Genomic DNA, 23806 nt, shown 5'->3' on the forward strand with positions numbered 1-23806 from the left:
GTCTTGTATTTCAGCAATAGAATTTCTTTCTTTTGAAATTTGCAAATTTAGCTTTTTAAGATTTTTATTTTTCATAGCTAATTTTCTACATTCACCATACAAATCATGAAAAGCATTTAAAAGTTCATCATAAGAAAATTCTTCTTGAAAATTATTTGATGTAAAAGTAGATTCAGATTTTACCTTATCTTCTTGTGCCATAAAGCAAAAGTTAGTTACCTCTTGTAGTTCTTTGGAGCTAATATCATCATTGTTGCTCCTAGCTTTCATTTCCTTGCTTGACTCTTCCTTGGTCAAAACTTTCTTCCTTTTTATCTCTTTCTTTCTTTCTTCTTGCTTCCTCTTCTTCTTTGTCTTTAGGAAGCTTTTGAATTTTTTTGTTGTTCTTTCTTCCTCGAGTCGACTCGGGTTTACTTGGAGTCGACTCGACTGACTTGAGAGGCGACTCGAGATCTTCGGGAGACGTCTCGTTCTCAGAGGCCGAAGAGTTTGTTTTCTGTCTTTTGAACTGTCCTGCCTCGGAGTCGACTCGGGCTTTATTGGAGTCGACTCGGCTAACTTGGGGGTCGACTCTGAAATACTTGGAGTCGACTCGTTCACAGGGTCTCCAAAACTGAGTCTCTGCCTTTCAGACTGTTTTCCTCTAGGAGTCGACTCGGACAAACTGGGAGTCGACTCGGCTGATGTGGGAGATTCTGCAGTCTCACTATTAGTATGTAATTGAAGCACATGTGAGCTAATTTGAGATTTATCATAAATAATTTTTAAAGTATCCCAGATTTCTTTAGCAGATAAGCATGCAGAAATCTTATTAAATATAGTTTCATGGATAGCACAATATAGCATGTTCATAGCATTAGCATTCAATTGTGCTAAGTCTTTTTCATTAATAGTTTGAGAGAGTGTGTGAAGGTCATTTATTATGATATTCCATAAGTAATAGTTTTGTGATTGAATAAAAATGCGCATGCGTGCTTTCCAATATATGTAGTCTATGCCATTAAATAGTGGAGGCCTATCAATTAATTGTCCCTCTTCTAGAAGACTATCTATTTGAGTTGTCATGATCTTTGGCTTTTGATCGTGAGATCAATAATTAATCTTAGAGCACCTGCTCTGATACCACTTGTTGCCCAAGGTGACAACCCAAGAGGGGGGGTGAATTGGGTTTTCTAAAAATTATGTTCCCTAATTTTTACTTTGAATAGAATGCAGCGGAATAATAAGATGTTATTTACTTAAGCTCTAGGCAATTCCAAGTAAAGCAGTGGAAAATTAAGCTAGAGCAATTATACTATGGCTTTAGGGTGCAATTGATCTAAAATTAACTTATAGTTGTATGATCAATTTTAATCTATGTGTATGGTAAGAATGGAGTGGAAACTAAGCAAACTCTAAACAATCACTTATAACTCTATAGAAAACAAAGCTAGAGATATTACACAATCAAGCATGAATGTAAGGCATGAAATACAAGAGATAAGGCATCACAAACACAAAGATGTATAGTGGTTCGGTGCACCCCAGCACCTACATCCACTCCCCAAGACCTCTTGGGAATTTCACTATAATCCCTCAGATTACAGTCGGTTGTTTTACAAGCTCACAACCCAACTTGTTGTTTTGCGAGATCACAACGAACTCGGTCGGTTTTCACAGGCTCACCGACTAGAACCAACCGATTGTTTTCACGGGCTCACAATCCAACCCAGTTGGTTTTCCCAAAGGCTCACCAACCACAACCTTACAAAGTTGGTTTTTCTTTTAGCTCACCAACAAATCTTAACCCCTTGATTCAATCCCTTGATTGAATCAAGTTACAAGATAATAGAGCAAGAGTTTAAATCAAATACAAGCTTCTCAAATAAGCAAATATAGCAAATATAAATAAGTAAAGTAAAGAGATGAAGCCCTCAAACAAATTTGTAGATGGAGGAACTCGGCTTCTTCTTTACTTGACCCTCTTCTGATTTTGCACGAAGTAGAGGATCACCGAGGCAGCACACGGATGGAGAGGAGGCTTTGGGATTCACTTGGATGCTCTTCTTCTCTCTATTTTGCTTTGAATGGCCCTTTTGTGCTTTTAGAAGATTTTCCTTGTAATCTCTTTGAAATCTCTTCCCTAAATGTTCTCTCCCACTTCCATACTCTCTTCCCTAGCTCTTCTCTTGATTTTATAGCTTTAGAGGGAGTGCAAACAAAAATCTAGCCGTTAGAGACAAAAATAGAGCCGTTGGAATCAAGAAAAAACTAGCCGTTATGCCTCCCAGCGTGCTAGAGTCGACTCGGCTGAAGCAGGAGTCGACTCGGCTGAAGCAGGAGTCGACTCGGCTGAAATAGGAGTCGACTCGTGAATAGTAGTCTGCCGGCACTGTAGCTGGGAGTCGACTCTGCACTGTAGCACTGAAGTTGGAGTCGACTCGAGATCACTGTAGCGCTGAAAATCAACTCTCTGTCTTTTTGTTTGTTCTCAGTCGGAGTCGACTCGTAGAGTATCGGAGTCGACTCGAGCACTGTTTCTTGAAACTCTAGAGTGCCAGAGTCGACTCTAAACTTCCCAGAGTCGACTCGAGGACTATTCTTTTGAATTTTTCTTTAAATTTGCTCCTCCAACTTGAATTCTTTAAACTTGAAGCTTGGGCCATAAATTGTAGCTTTCTTCCAACTTTTCTTGAGAGCTTTGGAGGCCTTCTTGTATTCTTCCAATCTTGCTATGTTCCTTACAAAATAAATTCTTTCTCCTTGCAACACAAACATTAGTATTTATACTTCAAGGTTTTGTGATCATCAAAATCAATCTTTAAATCAATCTTTGGGTCATCATTTCTCTTTCTGTCTCCTTATTTTAGGAATGTTCATTCATTATTGTATTAATATTTTCATTTCAGTGGATTGGAGCGATTGCATGCGATCTAGATCTACTGCTCTTCAGATCTCTTCGTTGGCTTAGAAATTTGGGAAAGTTATCAAAGGAAGACTTGCTCTCTTATCAGGTACTTGAGAACTCGTTTCCCTTTGTCCCTTTTTTAATCTCCGGTTTATGCTTTAGAATTCTCTGTAAATGTATAGATTCTGGCGTTTCCTTTGCTTTGTTAGCTTATTTTCTAAGTTTTGAGGTGGTAGTCTTGGAAATATATGGTTTCGTTTGCTCTCTTACTTTTATTTCACTGAGTTTGTCCGATTAGATTATGCATTTGTTTTGCATAATTTAACAAAACTTAACAAGGTCTAGAGTCTAGACCATCATCCTAGACTAGGATTAGCAATGCGCCGGCCTAAGTCGAACAGGACCGTCCTAAAATTAATTTTTGGAAGTGGTCTCGCTCTAGTGTAATTAATGGGTTAAAAAGAAGCCGAGGGTAATTGCTTTTGACTGTGGATTTACATAACCCTCTATCCTGGCACAGGTAGTTTTCTGAGTAGAAAAAGGGAAAAGACATATGAATCAAGCCATTTTAAGATAGGGTATTGATAGGGTATTGAAAGGCTAGAATCAAGCCATTTTAAGATACTAGACTGATGCAACAAAGCTCAAATTGAAAGTTGGGGGAGCGACAACAAGCTTCCTCATTTGTCATGTAATACATATATATAGCTCTTAAATGTTGAACATAATAAATTATATATGTAGCTTAGAAACAAAATCTACAGCTAAGAAATTATACTCTAATCTCAGCCTCTCACTCTTCTTCTGCAACAGCAGGTAGCCCTTCTTTGAACCATGAATAGAGCCCTCCTTCCAGATGAAATACATTTTTATATCCATCCAGGACCAGCAAGTAGGCTGCTATCAGAGATCTGCCACCCAAGTAGATGCATCAACTCAATAAAGTGATGAGATTCAATCCAAAGGAATAGCATATAATATAATACCAACAGCTATAATACAGCAACATGTGTGTTTGTTGCTTGCCAATATTAACATGCTGATAGTTGAGTACATAAAACGCATTGACACCATACATATTAATGTAAAAGTCAAGAACTTTTGTTCTTTGTAACATTAACTAGCCTTTCATTTGCATTAATCATTTGATGTGTGTGTGTGTTGGGGGGATGGGGGGTGCTGTTGAGAGAGAGATGGTAAATGAAACAGCCCACTATTCTAGAAGATTGTCTTCACATACTTTTGATTCACAAAAGCCATCATACAGCTTCTGCTTTTATTTTTCAAAAAAACTAGTTTTGATCCAATACCCTGGTTTGCTAAAATTTTATCGACATTATTATTTTATGAAACCTAAAACATTACCATCATAGATACTAATTAAATATGAATATAAAAGCAAAGTGCAGAAAGTATTATTCATAGATACTAATTATAATTACATCCTATAGTCTTGGGCTTGCTGTATGTATATTGGTGATCAGGTTTTTTTTAATTGCTGTATGTAATTGATGCTTGATGGAAAAGTTAAATATTTGGGTTTTTTTTAATTGGCAAGGGATTTCAATTGAAGCATTCATTTACTTCTGAATTGAAATTTCTGATACAGATGACTTCTCTTGAATGATGATCATTTTTCTGTTTGTTTCCTATTTGCTTAATATGAAATATTATCTCTTCTTTGAGTATTATTCTTGTATATACATGTTGATACATACATATATGTATGTAAGGAGATCATCATGGCTCTCTAGTTCATCTCATGCATTTTAACCTGAGATTATCTGGCTGTATGCTTAATTGAAGGCTTTATTGTTCCTATGTTTTGATACGTATAGCTAGTTAGCTACTCTTATCTTTCGCATGCAATGATTATAGAACTCTGTTGGCTTAGAATCCTGCTGAGGTTGGTCTACTTTACTATCTAAAGCTAGTCAAAATTCAGACCATGTCAGTTAATGTAGGCTATGCAATCATTGAATTAATTGATTAAGTGCTATTTGTTTAACTTAATTTTGCTTGAGTCAGTGTGCACATGCATATTTTTGACTGTATCATTTACCTTGTTTTTTCTTAGAATGGACAAAAGTTGGATGAATAAGCCGAGATACAGTGACGAATATTTGAATGGAGTTCAGAATTTCATTAAATTTGCTTTTGAGAAATCTAATATGAATGGAAAGATTTTATATCCATGTCGAAAATGTGTAAATGCTTCTTCTCTTGCTCCAAAAACTGTTGAAGAACATTTAGTGTGGAATGGTTTTACAAGAGGTTATACTGAATGGGTATTTCATGGAGAGTTGATATTGTCATCTCTATGTAACCAACCCTCGTATATAGAAGACACCTCTAGTTTTGCATCCAGTAATACAGAAAAAAATCCTGTAGGAGAAGATGATATAAGGGGCTTACTTAGAGATGCTCTTGGACATAGTATTAGAAATTTAACAGATATTAGTGGAGGACAAGAAGCAACTGAAATAGGTGATGAGCGTACAGTAACTGATTTTATGCACGTTGAAGAACATATACACTCTGATGATGACACAGCTCGGTATCATAACTTGCTGCAATCTTGTGATAATTCACTACAAGAAAATACATATTCAGCGACTAAGATTCTAGTCGCTGAATAACCATATTTGGTCGCCGAAATTTTTTCGCGACTAGCATACTCGTCGTCGCCGAACCCTAGTCACTGAAAGGTTTTGGCGACCAATATTGTGTGGTCACCTAAGGTACGCCAACAACGACCAACGTTTGGTTGCCGAAGAAAATTTCAGCGACCAAATCTGTTGTCGCTAATTTCAACGCCGACCAAATAGTTGGTCATGGAATGTTTGTCTTCCGCTACCTAAAAAATGGTCACTAAATGTCTATCTTCCCCCACCAATAGTTTGGTCGTAGAATGTATTGGAATGCATTGACAACAAACATTTTTTGGCAGAAAGTATTAACCTGTATTTAATTAACAATTCAAATTATATGCTTAATATTTATTTTTGGGCTCGTTCCAAATCTTGTACAACCAACACAGCCTATCCAATATCCATATTGCACAATACATTTGCTCATCCAAATAGAAGTATACACAATGTTGGAGAATCCATAATCATTCATTATAAATCATTATTCATAAGTCTAAAGTCAAGCATACCTATTAACCATACATCACAATGTTTCATCCATACCATATGTTAAGGTGATAATCATCACCAAACACATCAAAATGTAAATTAAAAATTCCAAAATATCTGATCTTGCTATTCATCCAAACCACCATCATGTAGACAAAAATATTCTTATACCAAAAACTTGATTCTGCTTGTAAACAACTCCACCATGATCATCTGAACAAAAGCTATCCATGTACCAAAAACTAGATTTCACATGCTCATAACTCCACCATGTATCTGAGAAAGCAAAAAAGAATACACAATCAATAACCACATATGAAAAATAATAAACTAAAATTCAAGTATAAGTTCACAATGACATTTCGCTTAATTTGGTTAAAATCTCTAAATAACCTACGTAATATAAATAAGAATACATACCAACGAGTATTTGTACCACCAGTTAAATACATGGCCCCATCATGATGGATAGATGACTTGTGCGTTTGAGTCTTTTCTTTTAAGAACTCTATCACCAAACTTGTAAGATGTGCAATTTGCTTCTGTTCTTCCTCTCACTCTTCTCTTTCCTCCTCACGCTCTCTTCTCTCCTGCTTCAATTGCCTCCGCAGCTCCTCACGCTCCATCTCTCGCTCTTTTCTTTAAGAACTCTGTCACCAAACTTGTAAGATGTATATAAACTTGCAAAAACAAAAACTGATTTAAATGATTATTGAGATTTTAGATATCTACATGTTTCACGGCACAAATAGGATCAATCCACTCTTTGTTCTTCTTGGTATGAGTTTGCTTATAGAATTCTGGAAATTCTAGGTTTTCACAACCATTAAACTCTGGCTGCAAAGTGTAATTTAGATTAGCATATAGCCACTACATAATAAGAAAACTAGAATAACTGTCAAATCTACTTGCATAAAAAAATTCCAAAAATATACTTGTAGCAAACTAGAATAAAAAATCTACTTGCAGCAAATTGTCTATTTTACAATAGCCAAAACTATCCCATAGACTGTTTCACATGCAGTTCACTAAAAATATAGCCAGTACATACTCAAAAACATATTATTGGTATAGTCATTGTTGCAACAAATGACCAAAATCCTGAACAATGATTGTACTCAAGCTTTTTCCTATTCTTTTTGCCAGCTTTTGATCTCACCTTCAAAAAAATATAAATTAAAAATCTAAATAAAACATTATAATCTCACCTTTTGGTTTCTCACACGACGTCCCCTACATGTATACTTTTCTCGAATAGAGGAATAGGGAATTAGGAAAATAGTAGCTTGTTGATGTAGTCTGAAAGGTGGTCTTACAAGAAGAAAGTTATAGCATATAAACTACTTTGTGGTCCTTAATCATCCTACATTTGGAGTCCGAAATAATCTTCTTGACCAGGGTACATCGAGTGGTCAATAATATAGCCACACAACCACATTGAACACTCACCTGACTGGCGTTTGGAGTGAAGGGTGCGTGGCTACCTCCACCATATGAGCAGAAATTCCATTGACTAGCTAGGACATATGCTCAAGTATCCACAAACTAGTGTGCTTGCATGAACACTTGTTACAATATCCTTGTATTTCATTTCATCACAATGACACAGAGTTAAATTAATATAGTGTAAATTTTAGCTATCACATTTGGCAACTTTGTTAATTTGATGCTTATTTTATCCTTTCAGACATTGATGCATTTTTTTTTCCATTTATCTCTTTAAAAAAAAAGAATGATACCAGAATAGATAAATACTTCAAGAATGATACCAATCATCATGATTCCAAGAAAGACATTCAAGAAAACGGTCATAGTTCATTAAAAATAAAAATAAGATAACAAAATATGAAATTACCATGTATCAAGTTGCCGGACATTAGAAATCTTGAAAAATCTTCAGAAAGAGGATCCCTGTTCCACAAAGATTCGATCTTTTTAAATCTTAAATCCCTTTACCTTCGGAGAACGGTGGCGAGGGTGTTGAGGTAGGTCTCGATCATCTGCTCCTGGGTGGGGGTGGGGTCCTTGGGAAACTCCATGACGATAAGCCAGTGGTTGTAGTCGCATCCAGGCAGCAGGATCGTCTCTCTCGGCTCGCTGTTGCTGCTCCTCCTCGAGGAGTACTCTCTGTCCGCCGCCATCGCCCGGGCCAGCCCCGACCGGAAGGCTGGCCGGTGGCGGGACAAGAGAGGGGGAAGAAAGGAGTTAGGGTGGAGGGCGGGGACGAGGGTGTGGCGTGGGGCCATTCTAGGATTCGTAAAGGAGAATATTTGGGCCTTGAGGGAGGAGGAGCTCATGGTCGCCATTGGAGCAGAGGAGGGGGGGGGAGATGGAGATAAGGTTGGGATTGGGGGGTTTTAGGGTTTCGTATGTGGGAACACCGGGAAGGTAGATTTTTATTTTTAGGGTATGGTTTCGACTTTCAAGCGCTTGCCACTTGGAACCTCCGAACTAAAGTGGCAATTTACCAACCCGTCAATCTAACCAATGCACGATCCATTTCAGGCAAATTTAGGTTCAATATAAATAAATTTAGATTATAAAGATGTCACTTATCTATATCTATTTATTAAATAAATTAGATTTAAATTTAAATTTTAAACATATTTAATCTATTTAATAATTAGATCGAACCATAATACGATATATTTAGCCTACTTAATATATTTCTGACATGCGTAATCCGACTTACTTAATCTGTTTAGTTTATTTAAATATATTTAATTTATTAAAAATTTATTTATTATTTATTTAATAAATACGACGGATTCATATATGAAATTTTGACTTGTTTAATAAATAGGTCGAATTCGGATTGATGAATTTTCGATCCAATTCATATTTGATCCAATCCATATCTGACCTGACCCAATTGCCACTCTTCTACTCCAAATTAATGTCAGCATCTGACTCCTGATATTATTCTAAACTATTTTGTGTATATATATTTTTTTATAAGTTTCTCGTGCAAAACAACCATTTTACATATAAAACCTCATTCTATGTAAATAATGTAAGTCAGTCTCTCGTGTAAGCCGTCCGCAGTTTGCGTCCAGGACCTTGAAAACCCTCAAGAATTGCTATTGGATTAGTTCTTCCTCTCTAGTGGGAGAGAAACAATAAGAACACAGTAAAAAGTGGAAATACATTTATCAAATTGCATAAACCCATACATGTATATGGAGGCATGAATGAATGTGCATGTATAGAGAGATACAAGGAGTCAAGCACCGAGCTCGAGCTTTTAAAATTATATTATAACATTAAAAATAAAAAAGAATTTAAGTATGAAGAAAAGTTATGGGATTGAGATTCAGCCGAAGAGACGAGGATATGCCTAAGTGAATTAAGGTGTTAAACGACATCGTTTGTAAATAAGCAGTTTTTTTTTTGGACTTAGAAATTAGCATCTTACAGGGGCTAGTACAACATCGTTCAGTTTTACGGGAACCTTTCACTACCAAAAGTTTGGTCACTAAAAAACTCAAACTTTTTGTCCAATTTTTTCATCAGAAAAAGGCGCCATTCGTAAAAGTTTTCTTGGACTAAATTTTTTTTAGTTGCTGGAGGTGAACCTTTAAGGACCAAAATTTAGTCGCCAAAAGTTTTACCTCCAGCCTGCGCGAAATATTGGACTCGTGCCAACTTGGTATTACTTTTCCGCAACCAAATATGCATTTAGTCGGTGTAGGATAATTATTCAGTAACTAACAAGAATGTTGGTCGCAGATAGCCTTATTTTCAGCGACCAAACTTTAGTTGCCAAACATTTTACCTCCACCCCGCCAACTTGATTTTGATTTTCTGCGACCAAATATGTATTTAGTCGGTGTAGGACAATCATTCAGTAACTAACAAGGATGTTGGTCGCAAGTAGCCTTATTTGCAGCGACCACTATTCATTTAGTCACCGAAAGTGGTCGCTGAAAGTGTATTTTCTTGTAGTATAAAGAACTATATCCGGATTGTAAGAATTTTACAAAGATTTATTTTCTTGTGCATTTATTCCATTTGAAGTATTTGAATGGGTGGTCTAGCAAGTCTTTTACTATGCTTCTCCAATTATTAAATGATGCATTTTCGGAAGGCGTTACTTTGCCATCATCTTCTTATGAAGCCAAAAAATTAGTAAAAGAATTGGATCTTGGATACGAGAAGATACACAGTTGTCCGAATGACTGTATTTTATTCCGTGGTGGAAATATTAACGAAGAGTTGTGCCAAATATGTGGATCTTCACGATGGGAGAAAGCTAAAGTTGAGCATGATTTTTTGAATGAAGTGGATGCTGCACAAACTAAGAAAAGATCGGCTAAAGTGTTGAGATATTTTTCTCTCATACCTAGATTGAAAAGGATGTATGCATCATCGAAGACGGCTTCCTCTATGAGATAGCATGACGAAGGCCGTACAAAAGATGGAATGTTACGACACCCAGCGGATAGTTTAGCATGAAAAGCATTTGATGATAGGCATCACGAATTTGCTTCTGATGCTCGCAATGTTAGACTGGGTTTGGCTACTGATGGATTTAATTCCTTTCAAACTATAAGTTCTACATACAGCACTTGGCCGGTTGTTTTGGTTCCATATAATTTACCACCATGGATGTGTATGAAACAATCTTCACTCATTTTGTCAATGGTTATTCCAGGTGATAAGGGCCCAGATAATGATATTGATATTTTTTTGCAGCCTTTAATAGAGGAATTGAAACAGTTATGGGAGGGTATTGATGCATTTGATGCTTTTACTGGTCAAATATTCAAATTGCGTGCAGCTCTTATATGGACTATTAATGATTTTTCTACATATGCTAATTTATCCGGTTGGAGCACTAAGGGGCGTATTGCATGTCCTTCTTGTAGAGATTCAACCCATTCATATTGGTTAAAATATGGAGAAAAGTTCTGTTATATGGGCCATCGTCGATGGTTAGAACCAAACTATCCATTTCGATTTCAGAATGATCTGTTTGATAGTACCACAGAGTTGCATTCTGCCCCTATTCCACCAACTGGTACCGAAGTTCTTAGACAAATGCATGGCACAAATTACATACCTGGTAAGGTCTCCAAATGTTCAAAGAAGAGGGGAAGGAAGGATGTTGGTAGCTAATTAAATGAAGGGTTAATATCAGAGATTTTAGAGGATGCTAACTTTTTTGAGAATGATGACAATGTATATGGACAGGAAAATGACGATGACACATTGGTTGCTTCTACACAGAAATAGTTATGGAGAAAAAGAAGTATTTTTTTTGATTTATCTTATTGGGAGTATAATCTTCTTCGACATAATCTTGATGTCATGCACATAGAAAATAATGTTTGTGATAACTTGATTGGAACATTGTTAAATCTTGATGGAAAGACCAAAGACAACTTGAAAGCGCGTCTTGATTTGAAAGATATGGGCATACGACAAGAGCTTCATTCGAAAGAGGTTGCTAATGATAAATTTTTTATACCTCCTGCATGTTACACAATGTCTACTCAAAATAAGGATTTTTTTCTAATGGTTCTGAAAAATATGAAGGTTCCTGACGGGTATGCATCGAATATTTCATGGTGCGTAAATCTTAAAGAGCGAAGACTTTCAAATCTTAAAAGTCATGATTGTCACAGTTTGATGCAAGATATATTTCTATTGGCTTTAAGATCGTCAACGCTGAAACAAGTTCTTGTAATTGTTTCTCAGTTGTCATCATTTTTTAAAGATTGTTTCTCGAAGGTGTTGAAACTGCTCTCAATTGACCTCCAAGGAATTTTGATATTGTAGAGAATGCAGAAATTTACAATTTATCATCCGCGGGAAGAGTTTTGGGGATAGTTAAAAGTGTTGTTCTTGACCAAAAATCATTAGCACAAGCACATCACTATGTGTTACTTCACAGTGATATAATATCCGAGTATCGCAGGTTAGTATGATTGTAATCTTCTTATCTGTCATATCAGATATAAATGCTTAGCTAAAGAGTTTCTGATCGTGTAGAGAATTTTTAGTAACTCAGCGAAGCATCAACAATAACATTCATCCTACCCCAAGGATTGAGTAAAGATGGTTGGTTGAGTTATTTCCTGAATGGCTATTCAAACAGGTTAGACATTTAATACATTAGGTATTTTCACAATTTTTTAAAACATTGTCATTGAATAATTAATCATTGCTTCTATAATTTTTTAGGTGCCCACGATGATGGAGGAAAATTGTTCTGATGAATTAATAGTCATTGCTCGAGGACCGAATAATATTATCAACAGATATGATGGGTTAATTATAAATGGTTTTAAATTTCATACTAAAGAACGTGAGAAATTTAGAAAAACTCAAAATAGTGGGGTTATGGTTGATGCGGAGGGAAAAACTTATTACGGTGCACTGAAGGATATTTATGAGCTGGATTATTATGGAAACTTTAAGGTAGTACTATTTCGATGTGATTGGGTGGATATAAACTCATCTAGAGGTTTGAGACAAGACATAAATGGTTTCACACTTGTAAATTTTTCAAAGTTGATACATACCGGTGTGCTATTGAAAGATGACCCATTCATTTTTTCATCTCAAGCTCGACAAGTGTTTTTTGTACAAGACTCAAAAGATAAAGATTGGTCTGTTGTCATTAAGACTAAACCTAGGAACTTGTATGATATAGAAAAAGGGTTAGAAGAGGAGGATAATGAGACTTATACTCAGTGTATGCCTTTTAATATTATGCCGACTGATGGACAATGAAAGAGTATAGTTTCGTAATGGTAAGAAAAATTTACGATGTATACATTGAATAATGTGTTTTTTATTACTAATTCATTTAGTATTTAATTATTATTTAACTAATATTAATTCCTGCTTTGTGCAAGTCATTTTGAAGGAATTTTCATGCATCATCTAGCCGTAGTTAGTGGCAAGAACAGAAGAATGAAAACGGTCTAATGATTCTCAACAGGCCAATTTAGTGCATGAGTTATAATCATAATGTTCTGTTGCCCAGATAGACAACCCAAGAGGGGGGGGGGGGGTGAATTGGGTTTTAAAATAATTTGAATAATTAATACGATGTGGTTGACTAATTAAAAACTATTGCAAGTTATTTAATTAATGCTAAGTGCTGTGAGTGATGTGAGGGGAAGAAGAAGAGAGACAATCCAACACAAACACAAGGTTTTATAGTGGTTCGGAGCTAACCCTTGCTCCTACGTCCACTCCCCAAGTCTCACTTGGGAATTCACTATAACCCCCTTGGATTACAGCCGGTTGTTTTCCAAGCTCACAACCAAACTTGTTGTTTTACGAGCTCACAACGAACTCGGTCGGTTTTTCCAGGCTCACCGACTAGAACCGCCCCGATTATTTTCCCGGGATCACAATCAAACCCTTACACACGTTGGTTTTAACTCGGCTCACCAACCAACCTCAATCCCCTTGATTCAATCCCCGATTGAACTAAGTAAATACAAGTTGTAGAAAGAAAACAGAAAATGAGCTTCTCAAAAAGCAGATGAAAACAATATGAACAATAAATGAAGTTAAGAAGCCTCAAACGCTTTTAGATTGGAGATGAGGAATGGCTTCTTAAACTTCTGGTCTCCTCTTGAAAGAGTAGTCGACTTGAATGCAGGAGAAGGAGACTTTAATTGCTGGGAAGATGTAGTTGGAAGCAGTAAATGCAGATCTTCCTCTTTTTCGTTGAAGAGCACGTTGCAGAGCTTGAATGCTTGATTAGTTGGAGTGGAATGGTTGTTCTCTGCCTTGCTACAGTCCTCTGTGGCTATTTAAGCCAACCCCCACGGAAACTAGCCGTTAGAGTACTTTTTCTGCCCGTTCTGAACACTCTGCGCAGCCTGACAATATGACCGTTGGTGGGTTGGAGTCGACTCGCGCGATTAGGAGTCGACTCGGCTGTAGCGGGAGTCGACTCAAGCTTTTCCGGAGTCGACTCGGCAACTGTTCCAAATTTGAATTAAAGTTGCCTTCACGACTGGGAGTCGACTCGTCTTGACCTGGAGTCGACTCGTCAACTTCTGGAGCTGACTTGGCAATTTTGGAGTCGGCTCATCCACTGAAGTCCGTGGATCCAATTTTGAATTTTGTCCACTCGAGTCGACTCGACTGTCCTGGGAGTCGACTCGAATCTCAGAGCCCGAACTCCCGATCCTCTGTCTTTTGGCTCGTCCAGTCTTGGAGTCGACTCGAACTTCCTTGGAGTCGACTCGGCTCTCAGTTTCCGAAAGATGGTCTTCTGCCTTTTGACGTGAAGCTGTCTTGGAGTCGACTCGAGCTGTCTGGGAGTCGACTCGAATCTCAGAGGCAGTAACTTGGTTTTCTGTCTGTCTTGGGGTCGCGGTGTCTTGGAGTCGACTCGCGTATTGCGGGAGTCGACTCGAATCTCAGAGTCCATAAAATGCTCTCTGACTTTTTCTTTGTGTACCGCTGAGAGTCGACTCTTGCTTTCTCTGGAGTCGACTTGCCACCTATCGGAGTCGACTCGCATTCCACTGGAGTCGACTCGAATCTCAGACCCGAAAACTGTTCTCTGACTTTTCTGCCTGTGACTGCTTGGAGTCGACTCTTACTTCCTTGGAGTCGACTCGGTGAACATTGGAGTCGACTCGCGCACTTCGGGAGTCGACTCGCTGACAGGTTCTGAGTTGAAGCTTTCTGTCCTTCTGTCTGTTCTCAGTCGGAGTCGACTCGTACTTATCTGGAGTCGACTCGAGCTCGTGCCAGTGAACTTGATACGCTTGGAGTCGACTCGTGATACTCGGGAGTCGACTCGAGTCTCAGACATTGGTTCAAACAGACTCCTTAACTTATCCAAAAATTATGAACCAAGTCTTGGGACACTTAGACAGGATTTTCACTGAAACACTCAATTGAATTCATTAGTAATCAAAAGATATACTCAAATGCTTTGAGCTCATCAAAATCAAATGGGGTTTTAATCAATCACTCCACAATCTCCCCCTTTTTGATGATGACAAAACTTTGAGTATATGTAAAATGAATTGCTCAATAAATAATGAAATAAAATCCATAAATGAATTCAAATGTCTGGTAATTCAATTTATCCAAGCTTGAAAGGAGTGAAACAATAAATTTCGGAGTTAAAGCTCCCCCTTTCATTTGGAATTATATAAGCCTTCATATTATGCAATCAATTGTTTGGCTTATATGTCATTAATGATTTAGTTTGATTAAAATTCAGATTCTCCCCCTCAACATATGCATTCAACTATGTTTTGATTCTCTGAATTTCCTTTTAATGCTTTGAAGTTTTTGAACTGAATTTTTTGTATTTAGAGGGAAAATCTGTCAATTTGTTCTTGTGTAGGATTCAGCTAATCTCCGAATATCCCTTGAATAGATTCTGGAGATTACTCCATTAGGAGCCCCAAAAGAGAGATAATGAGCCTCGAGGTACCGAATCCACTTAGAACAAATTTGTGTGTTTTTAAGAGTTTTATGTTTTTATTGATTTCCATTGATTTCTTTTACATATTTCGCCCCTTTTACATACTTTATACATATTTCTCCCCTTTTTTTTACATATTTTATTTCTCCCCCTTTTTGTCATCATATCAAAAAGGAGGCAATCACACACAATCAATGGCACAACCAATCATCAAATGGCACATAATTGAAGATAAAATGTCTACTCATTGTATTGATATGAATGTGAATACATGTGAGAATACAATAAGTAAAGTAAAACAAGACAAAACACAAAAACATCTATGGCCTCCTCGAGGATGAGGCACCTCCTCTCGAGGATGTGGGTCCTCCTCTCGTGGATGTGGCTCCTCCTCTCAATCGGCTCTGCTCCATGAGGAGGGTGACTGCATCTGTAACATGGCCAAGCTGCGTGATAATAGACGTAGTGGCTCTGCTATGTGTAGTGGAGAGCTCAGTCACCGACGTCTGAAGCCCAGTCACCGACGTCTGAAGTGCGTCCAGCTTGTCGATGAGTACATTCGACAAGCGCTCGGCCCCCTCGGTGGTGGTGTGCATGTCACGACCTATGTCCTCTCGCATCTGTCGAGTGGTGCTCGTGACCTCACTCATGCTGTGGAACTGGGCCTGGACCAAACTCCGGACATTGTAGATCTCTTCCCGTACATGAGCCGTCATGTCAGTCACGGCTGTCAAGGAAGGGACCAACTGAGAAGATACGGGTGCAGGAGTGGGAGCAGGCACCGCACCTCGGAGCTCCCGAAGCAGCTCATCCCTCACATCTCTGACTATCTCCTGTCGCAGCTCCCGGAGCTGCTCAGGATCAATCCGGACCTCCATGGATGGTGGAGCCGAGGAGGAAGGTCCGGCGGAGGTGGTAGGAGCAGGAGGAGTGGATGGAAGGTCTGGATGGTCTGGAAGGTCTGGGTAGTCTGAATCGGGCTCAGGACTGGGTGAAGGTCTGGTGGTCTGAGCGGTGAGGGTAGACTTCCTAACCTATACCCCCTCTCTCTTCCGAAACCCCATCCTGTGTAGGGTCCCCGCACGCGTGCGATCAGTCCATCGCAAAGCGCGAAAGGGCTCCTCCTCAGGAATGGGAACCTCGTACTCCCTAAAAAGAAGGGTGAAAATCATGCCGTATGGGAGGGTGAGCCTAGGTCTATCTAGAGGCTCACACATATACCTATAGATGAGCTTAGGGAAGTTGATTGGGGTGTCCTGAAGGATATAGAACATAAGGGCTAGGTCTCTCTCATTTACAAAATCAAATCTTCCTGTCTTAGGGAAGATGGATCTAGACAAAATACTCAAGAGGATCCGCACCTCAATCGGTAGTGAGCTCGCGGATACCTCATCTAGAGGTGACTGGGGTGGATGTCCTAGAACGGCCGTAAGGGCCTCAACCCTATCCTCAGGGTGTGCGGGAGCTACCCCTGCTAATGGAAAGTGGAGGATGTGGGCAATAAGATCCTCCGTGACACGCAAAGGGACACCGGCTACTGTGCCCTCGATACCTCCATCTCCCCGATGGACGGTACCATAGAACTCTCTAATAAGGCCCGGGTATGTGGGGAGGTCCAGTGTAAGGAAGTACTCTAGGCCCTGGGCCCTAAGTCTATCACCTATGGTGAACCCTTTCCGGGAGAGGAAGTCGAAATCGACATACCTCCCGGTGGAGACGACCTTCCCGGCCAATGGCCTCGCGGGAACCGCCCTAGGCGGGGAACGAGCCGGAGGTGGTTGCCTCGCGGGATCGTGCCGCGTCTTGGAGCGCCGCTCGGGACCGGCCTCGGGTCGGGACCTCTTCCTAACTACGGTCTTACGCGGCATTTTGACCTAAACTGAGAGGAAAAACCTAGAGGACGGTGAAGGACCGACGGAAAAGACTCGGAACCGACCGGGAATGACCTAGGAAGGGAGGAGAACTCAATGTCCGGCGAAGAATCGACGGGAAAATGGCTTGGAGACGATCGGGGACGACCTAGGAGTCGGCTCTAGGGCTTTTTGAACAGTGGCGGCTTGAAAGAAAAGTGTTTTCGAAACGACAAATCTAGGGTTAAAAAGTCGGATCCCGACTGCGAGTCGACTCCACTGAGTCGCGAGTCGACTCGACCTCGAGTCGACTCCAGAATATGCGCGAGTCGACTCTCCTTATGCGCCTGTGGACCTCGAGTCGACTTCCGATAGTATGCGAGTCGACTCCCCCTCTGCTGCCATCTTTGCGAGTCGACTCCCGCCAATGCGCGAGTCGACTCCCCCTTAGGAGCCGGCTCTGAAACTTACTCGAGTCGTCTCTAACTTTGGCACGCACCTAAAACTCATGCTATAATCGTGCCGAATGACGGAAAATCACTTAATTAAGATCTGATTTGATGATCATTGGAAAGAAACTCTATTTTTAACCACATTGTAATCATCAAAATCAATGTATCTAGTGGAACCACTAGGATGGATCAATCACTCCTAATCCCCTCCTAAGCACACTAAACCTCTCTTCACTTAGGAATTTTGTAAAAATATCTGCTAATTGATTATCAGTACAAACAAATTGGAGTGTCACATCACCATTCAATACATGATCTCTTATGAAGTGATGTCTTATCTCAATGTGTTTAGTTCTTGAATATTGAATTGGATTTTTAGTTAGGTTTATGGCACTTGTATTATCACAATTAATGGAAATTTTATCTTGTTTAATGCCATAATCTTCTAATTGTTGTTTAATCCATAAGATTTGAGCACAACAACTCCCGGCTGCAACATATTCAGCTTCTGCAGTGGATAATGCAACCGAGTTTTGTTTCTTGCTAAACCATGAGATAAGGTTTTCTCCTAGAAATTGACACGACCCGCTGGTACTTTTTCTATCAAGCTTACATCCAGCGAAGTCTGAATCTGTGTACCCTATTAAGTTTAGGCTAGATTCTTTAGAGTACCATAGCCCTATGTTCTTAGTTCCTATTAAGTATTTAAAAATTCTCTTAACTGCAACTAGATGTGATTCTTTAGGATTAGCCTGACATCTAGCACACATGCACACACTAAACATAATATCAGGTCTACTTGCAGTAAGATACAGTAAAGATCCTATCATACCTCTATAAAGTTTTTGATCTACAGATTTACCTGATTCATCTTGGTCTAACTTGCATGATGAGCTCATGGGGGTGCTGATTGACTTGTTTCCCTCCATGTCAAACTTCTTGAGCATCTCCTTGATATATTTGGCTTGATTGATGAAGATGCCTCCTTCAGACTGTTTGATTTGAAGCCCGAGAAAGTAGTTCAGCTCTCCCATCATGCTCATCTCAAACTCACTCTGCATCAAATCAGCAAATTCCTCGCAGAGGCGATTGTTAGTAGCACCGAAAATGATATCATCAACATAAATCTGTACTAATAACATATCCTTATTTTGCTTTTTTAGAAATAGTGTTGTATCTACATTTACCCTAGAGAATTCATGTTCTAATAGGAATTTGCTAAGCCTCTCATACCATGCTCTAGGTGCTTGTTTTAAACCATAAAGTGCTTTATTTAGCTTATATACATGATTGGGGTATTGATGATTTTCAAAATCAGGAGGTTGTTCTACATATACCTCCTCATTAATATACCCATTTAAAAATGCACTTTTTACATCCATTTGAAATAGTTTGAAGTCCTTAGAGCATGCATATGCTAATAGTAGTCTAATCGCCTCAAGTCTAGCTACGGGAGCAAAGGTTTCATCAAAATCTATACCTTCTTCTTGATTATACCCCTTTGCTACTAGTCTAGCCTTATTCCTTATAACAATTCCATTTTCATCAAGTTTATTTTTATAAATCCATTTAGTACCAATAATTGGATATTCAGAAGGTCTCTCTACTAGATTCCACACTTTGTTTCTAGTAAATTGGTTTAGTTCTTCTTGCATTGCATTTATCCAATTTACATCATTTTCGGCTTCTTCTATATGTTTGGGCTCAAAGTGTGAAACAAAAGCTAGATGGTTATTCAAATTCCTAAGGGATGCTCTAGTCCTAACGGGTTGAGATGGATCATCTAGAATTAGTTCCTTAGGATGCCCATGAGCATACCTCCAAGCTTTAGTTAGCCCATGATCCATAATAGCCTCTTGGCTTGATGATTCTCCTTCAATCAACTTTTGATTATCATCTTGTAATCCCATCTCATCTATCTTTTCTTCAAGTATTTCCATATCATCATCAAAATTAACCTTCTTACTAGACGAGATGTCACTAGAGTCATCAAAAACAACATGTATAGATTCTTCTATAACAAAGGTTCTTTTATTAAAGACTCTATAGGCTTTACTAGTTGTAGAATAACCTAAGAATATTCCTTCATCAGATTTAGGGTCAAATTTTCCTAGATTATTTTTTCCATTATTATGCACAAAACACCTACATCCAAACACATGAAAATAATTAACCTTTGGTTTTCTGTTTTTCCACAGTTCATAAGGTGTTTTCTTTATAATGGGTCTCAATAGAACTCTATTTAGCATGTGACAAGAGGTATTAATGGCTTCTCCCCAAAAGTACTTAGGGAGGTTACTTTCACATAACATAGTTCTAGCCATTTTCTCTAGTGTTCTATTCTTCCTTTCCACCACTCCATTTTGTTGTGGTGTCCTAGGTGCTGAGAAATTATGGGTTATCCCCTTCTTACTACAAAATTCATTAAATGACTGATTTTCGAATTCGGTACCATGGTCACTTCTAATGGCTATGACTGAAGACTCTCTAGCATTTGTTACTTCCTTATGGAACTTCTTAAACATAGAAAATGCTTGATCCTTATACACTAGGAACATGACCCATGTGTACCTAGAGTAATCATCTACTATAACTAGACCATATTTATTTCCACCTAGGCTTGTTGTTCTAGTTGGACCAAATAGGTCCATGTGTAATAATTCTAGAGGCCTAGAGGTAGAGACACATTTTATGGATTTAAAAGAGTTCCTAGATTGTTTGCCAAATTGACATGCTTCACATATTTTGTTCTTTTCAAATTTTAATTTTGGCAAATCTATCACGGAGTCTCTTTTAACTAGTTTAGTTATTGTGTCCATGCTTGCATGACCTAACTTACGGTGCCATAACCAACTAGCATCATTATCTTTAGTTTCATTTACAACTAAACATTGGTTATGTTTTGCAAGATCTTCTAGGTCTACAACATATACATTTCCACGTCTAATCCCTTTAAAAACTAAACTATTATCATTAGGGTTTGTTATAATGCATAGTGATGGCTTAAACATAACATCATACCCTTTATCACATAATTGACTAATGCTTAATAAGTTATGCTTAAGACCATCAACATATCTAACATTATCAATAAAAGTAGAAGGGGTGATTTGAACTTTACCAATACCAATGATGTGACCTTGGTTGTTGTTTCCAAAAGTCACAGCACCTTCCTTCTTAGCTTCAAGGGTGAAAAATTGATCTTTGTCACCCGTCATGTGCCTTGAGCAGCCACTATCCAAGTACCAGCAGTTTTTGTTGACCTTGGCTGCAAGACACTCCTACACAAGCAAATCATGTCATCTTAGGTACCCAAGTTTTCTTGGGTCCTTCATGGTTAGTCAAGTTGGTTCTTTTTGGAACCCATACCCTTTTAATTTTCCTTTTTGTTTTATTTTTCCTAAAATTACACACATTCGCTTTATGACCTATAGTACCACAGCAAAAGCAAGTTATTTTCTTAGTTTTAGTTTCTCCAGCTTTAACAAAGAAGTCACTAAGAAGTTTTTGTTTATTTCTTGGTTTATACCCTAAACCCGCTTTATTAAATACGGCTCGTTGACTATTAAGTATCATGTTTAATTTTTCAGAACTATATGTAAATTTTTCAACTAAGGGTTTGTATTTGTTAAGTTCTTTAGTTAGAGTTTGATTTTCTGCTTTTAGGTCATTAAGTTCTTTTGTGAGATCCTTATTTAAGATTTGTTTATGATTTTTAAGTTCTGAAAGTTCCTTAGTTAGTTTTTCATTATCTTTAGTTAAGGTACTAGTCTTTTGAGTTAAAAGTTGGTTGCTTGTCTTAAGTTCTATATTTTCTTTGATGATTAAATCCTTATCCTTAACTAATTTATCGTATTTATGTAGGTATGATTGATTAGCTATTTTTAGTTCTTTATTCTTAAGATTTATGGCCTTATATTCTACCATTAATTCATTAAATGCATCATAAAGTTCATCAAAAGAAAAATCAGGATGCGTATCGGAAGTTACCTCGTTTTCATTGGCCATGAAGCAGAAATTGGCCTTCTCTTCTTGTTCATCATCTGATGAGGAGGATGATGAGTCGGAGTCGGATAGTGTTGTGACAAGAGCCTTCTTCTTCTTGTACTTACTCCCCTTCTTCAGTAAGGGGCACTCAGCTCTTATGTGACCCGGCTTCTTGCACTCGTAACACCCAATCCCCTCATTTTTCCTTTCCTTACCTTTGTCCTTGCGGTAGGAATTTGAGGGGCCTCTCCTTTGATGATAGGACTTCTTGTGGTTGATGAATTTCTTGAACTTGCGCACAAGAAGAGCCTCACCATCATCTTCCTCATCCTCTTCTTCGTCACTGCTGCTACTGCAAGACAAGTCCTTGTTAGATGAAGTAGACTTAAGAGCTATTACCTTTTTCTTGTGGGAGGACTCCTCTTCGCTGTGTTGCTTCATGGTTAGCTCGTGAGTCATTAGGGATCCAAGGAGCTCTTCAAGTGGAAGCTTGTTCAAGTCTTTAGCTTCTTGGATTGCCGTCACCTTGGCTTCCCATGACCTTGGTAGGCAGCGAAGTATTTTTCTGACAAGATCACTGTTAGTATAGCTCTTGCCAAGGCTTTTTAGGCCATTGACAATGTCAGTAAACCTAGTGAACATGCTAGTGATTGTCTCATTAGAATCCATTTTAAATAGTTCATACTTATGAACCAATATATTAATTTTGGATTCTTTAACTTGATTCGTGCCCTCATGGGTCACTTCAAGTCTATCCCAAATCTCTTTTGCAGAGTTGCAAGTAGAGACCCTATTAAATTCATTTCTATCCAAGGCACAATAAAACACATTCATAGCTTTAGAGTTTAGTTGTGCCTTCCTCATGTCATATTCATCCCAATCCTTTTCTAGTTTGGGTACCTTGATACCCTCTACATATATGGATGGGATGTGTGGGCCATTTACTACAATGGTCCACATCTCATAGTCTTGGGCTTGGATGAATATTCTCATCCTAGCCTTCCAGTATGAGTAGTCGGATCCATTAAAGAAAGGGGGTCTTTGGGTGGACTGACCCTCAATGTGGGAAGATCCAAATGGGGTTGTCATTTTGATCTTTTAACTCTTGGGTGGAAGAGTTTAGGCTCTGATACCACTTGTTGCCCAGATAGACAACCCAAGAGGGGGGGGGTGAATTGGGTTTTAAAATAATTTGAATAATTAATACGATGTGGTTGACTAATTAAAAACTATTGCAAGTTATTTAATTAATGCTAAATGCTGTGAGTGATGTGAGGGGAAGAAGAAGAGAGACAATCCAACACAAACACAAGGTTTTATAGTGGTTCGGAGCTAACCCTTGCTCCTACGTCCACTCCCCAAGTCTCACTTGGGAATTCACTATAACCCCCTTGGATTACAGCCGGTTGTTTTCCAAGCTCACAACCAAACTTGTTGTTTTACGAGCTCACAACGAACTCGGTCGGTTTTTCCAGGCTCACCGACTAGAACCGCCCCGATTGTTTTTCCGGGATCACAATCAAACCCTTACACACGTTGGTTTTAACTCGGCTCACCAACCAACCTCAATCCCCTTGATTCAATCCTCGATTGAACTAAGTAAATACAAGTTGTAGAAAGAAAACAGAAAATGAGCTTCTCAAAAAGCAGATGAAAACAATATGAACAATAAATGAAGTTAAGAAGCCTCAAACGCTTTTAGATTGGAGATGAGGAATGGCTTCTTAAACTTCTGGTCTCCTCTTGAAAGAGTAGTCGACTTGAATGCAGGAGAAGGAGGCTTTAATTGCTGGGAAGATGTAGTTGGAAGCAGTAAATGCAGATCTTCCTCTTTTTCGTTGAAGAGCACGTTGCAGAGCTTGAATGCTTGATTAGTTGGAGTGGAATGGTTGTTCTCTGCCTTGCTACAGTCCTCTGTGGCTATTTAAGCCAACCCCCACGGAAACTAGCCGTTAGAGTGCTTTTTCTGCCCGTTCTGAACACTCTGCGCAGCCTGACAATATGACCGTTAGTGGGTTGGAGTCGACTCGCGCGATCAGGAGTCGACTCGGCTGTAGCGGGAGTCGACTCGGCAA

The 23806-nt window shown here is 38.7% G+C and overlaps 1 long non-coding RNA gene and 1 pseudogene across 3 annotated transcripts; one reads left to right on the forward strand and one right to left on the reverse strand.

Moving 5' to 3' along the window:
* The window catches only part of LOC120105932, a 50381-nt pseudogene that overhangs the window by 20274 nt on the left and 6301 nt on the right, over positions 1-23806 (forward strand).
* On the reverse strand, positions 5988-8415 carry LOC113462133. Of its 3 annotated transcripts, none has more exons than XR_005508176.1 (4): positions 7883-8415; positions 6760-7186; positions 6448-6677; positions 5988-6303 (listed from the first exon to the last, which is right to left on the reverse strand). It is a non-coding gene; the product is annotated as an uncharacterized LOC113462133 (long non-coding RNA). The 3 variants fall into 3 exon arrangements; XR_005508178.1 differs by having other exon boundaries at positions 6033-6303; positions 6760-6864; positions 7984-8404; XR_005508177.1 differs by having other exon boundaries at positions 6033-6303; positions 6760-6864; positions 7883-8404.

This window comes from Phoenix dactylifera, unplaced genomic scaffold (genome assembly GCF_009389715.1).
Source record: "Phoenix dactylifera cultivar Barhee BC4 unplaced genomic scaffold, palm_55x_up_171113_PBpolish2nd_filt_p 000401F, whole genome shotgun sequence".
Taxonomy (NCBI): domain Eukaryota; kingdom Viridiplantae; phylum Streptophyta; class Magnoliopsida; order Arecales; family Arecaceae; genus Phoenix; species Phoenix dactylifera.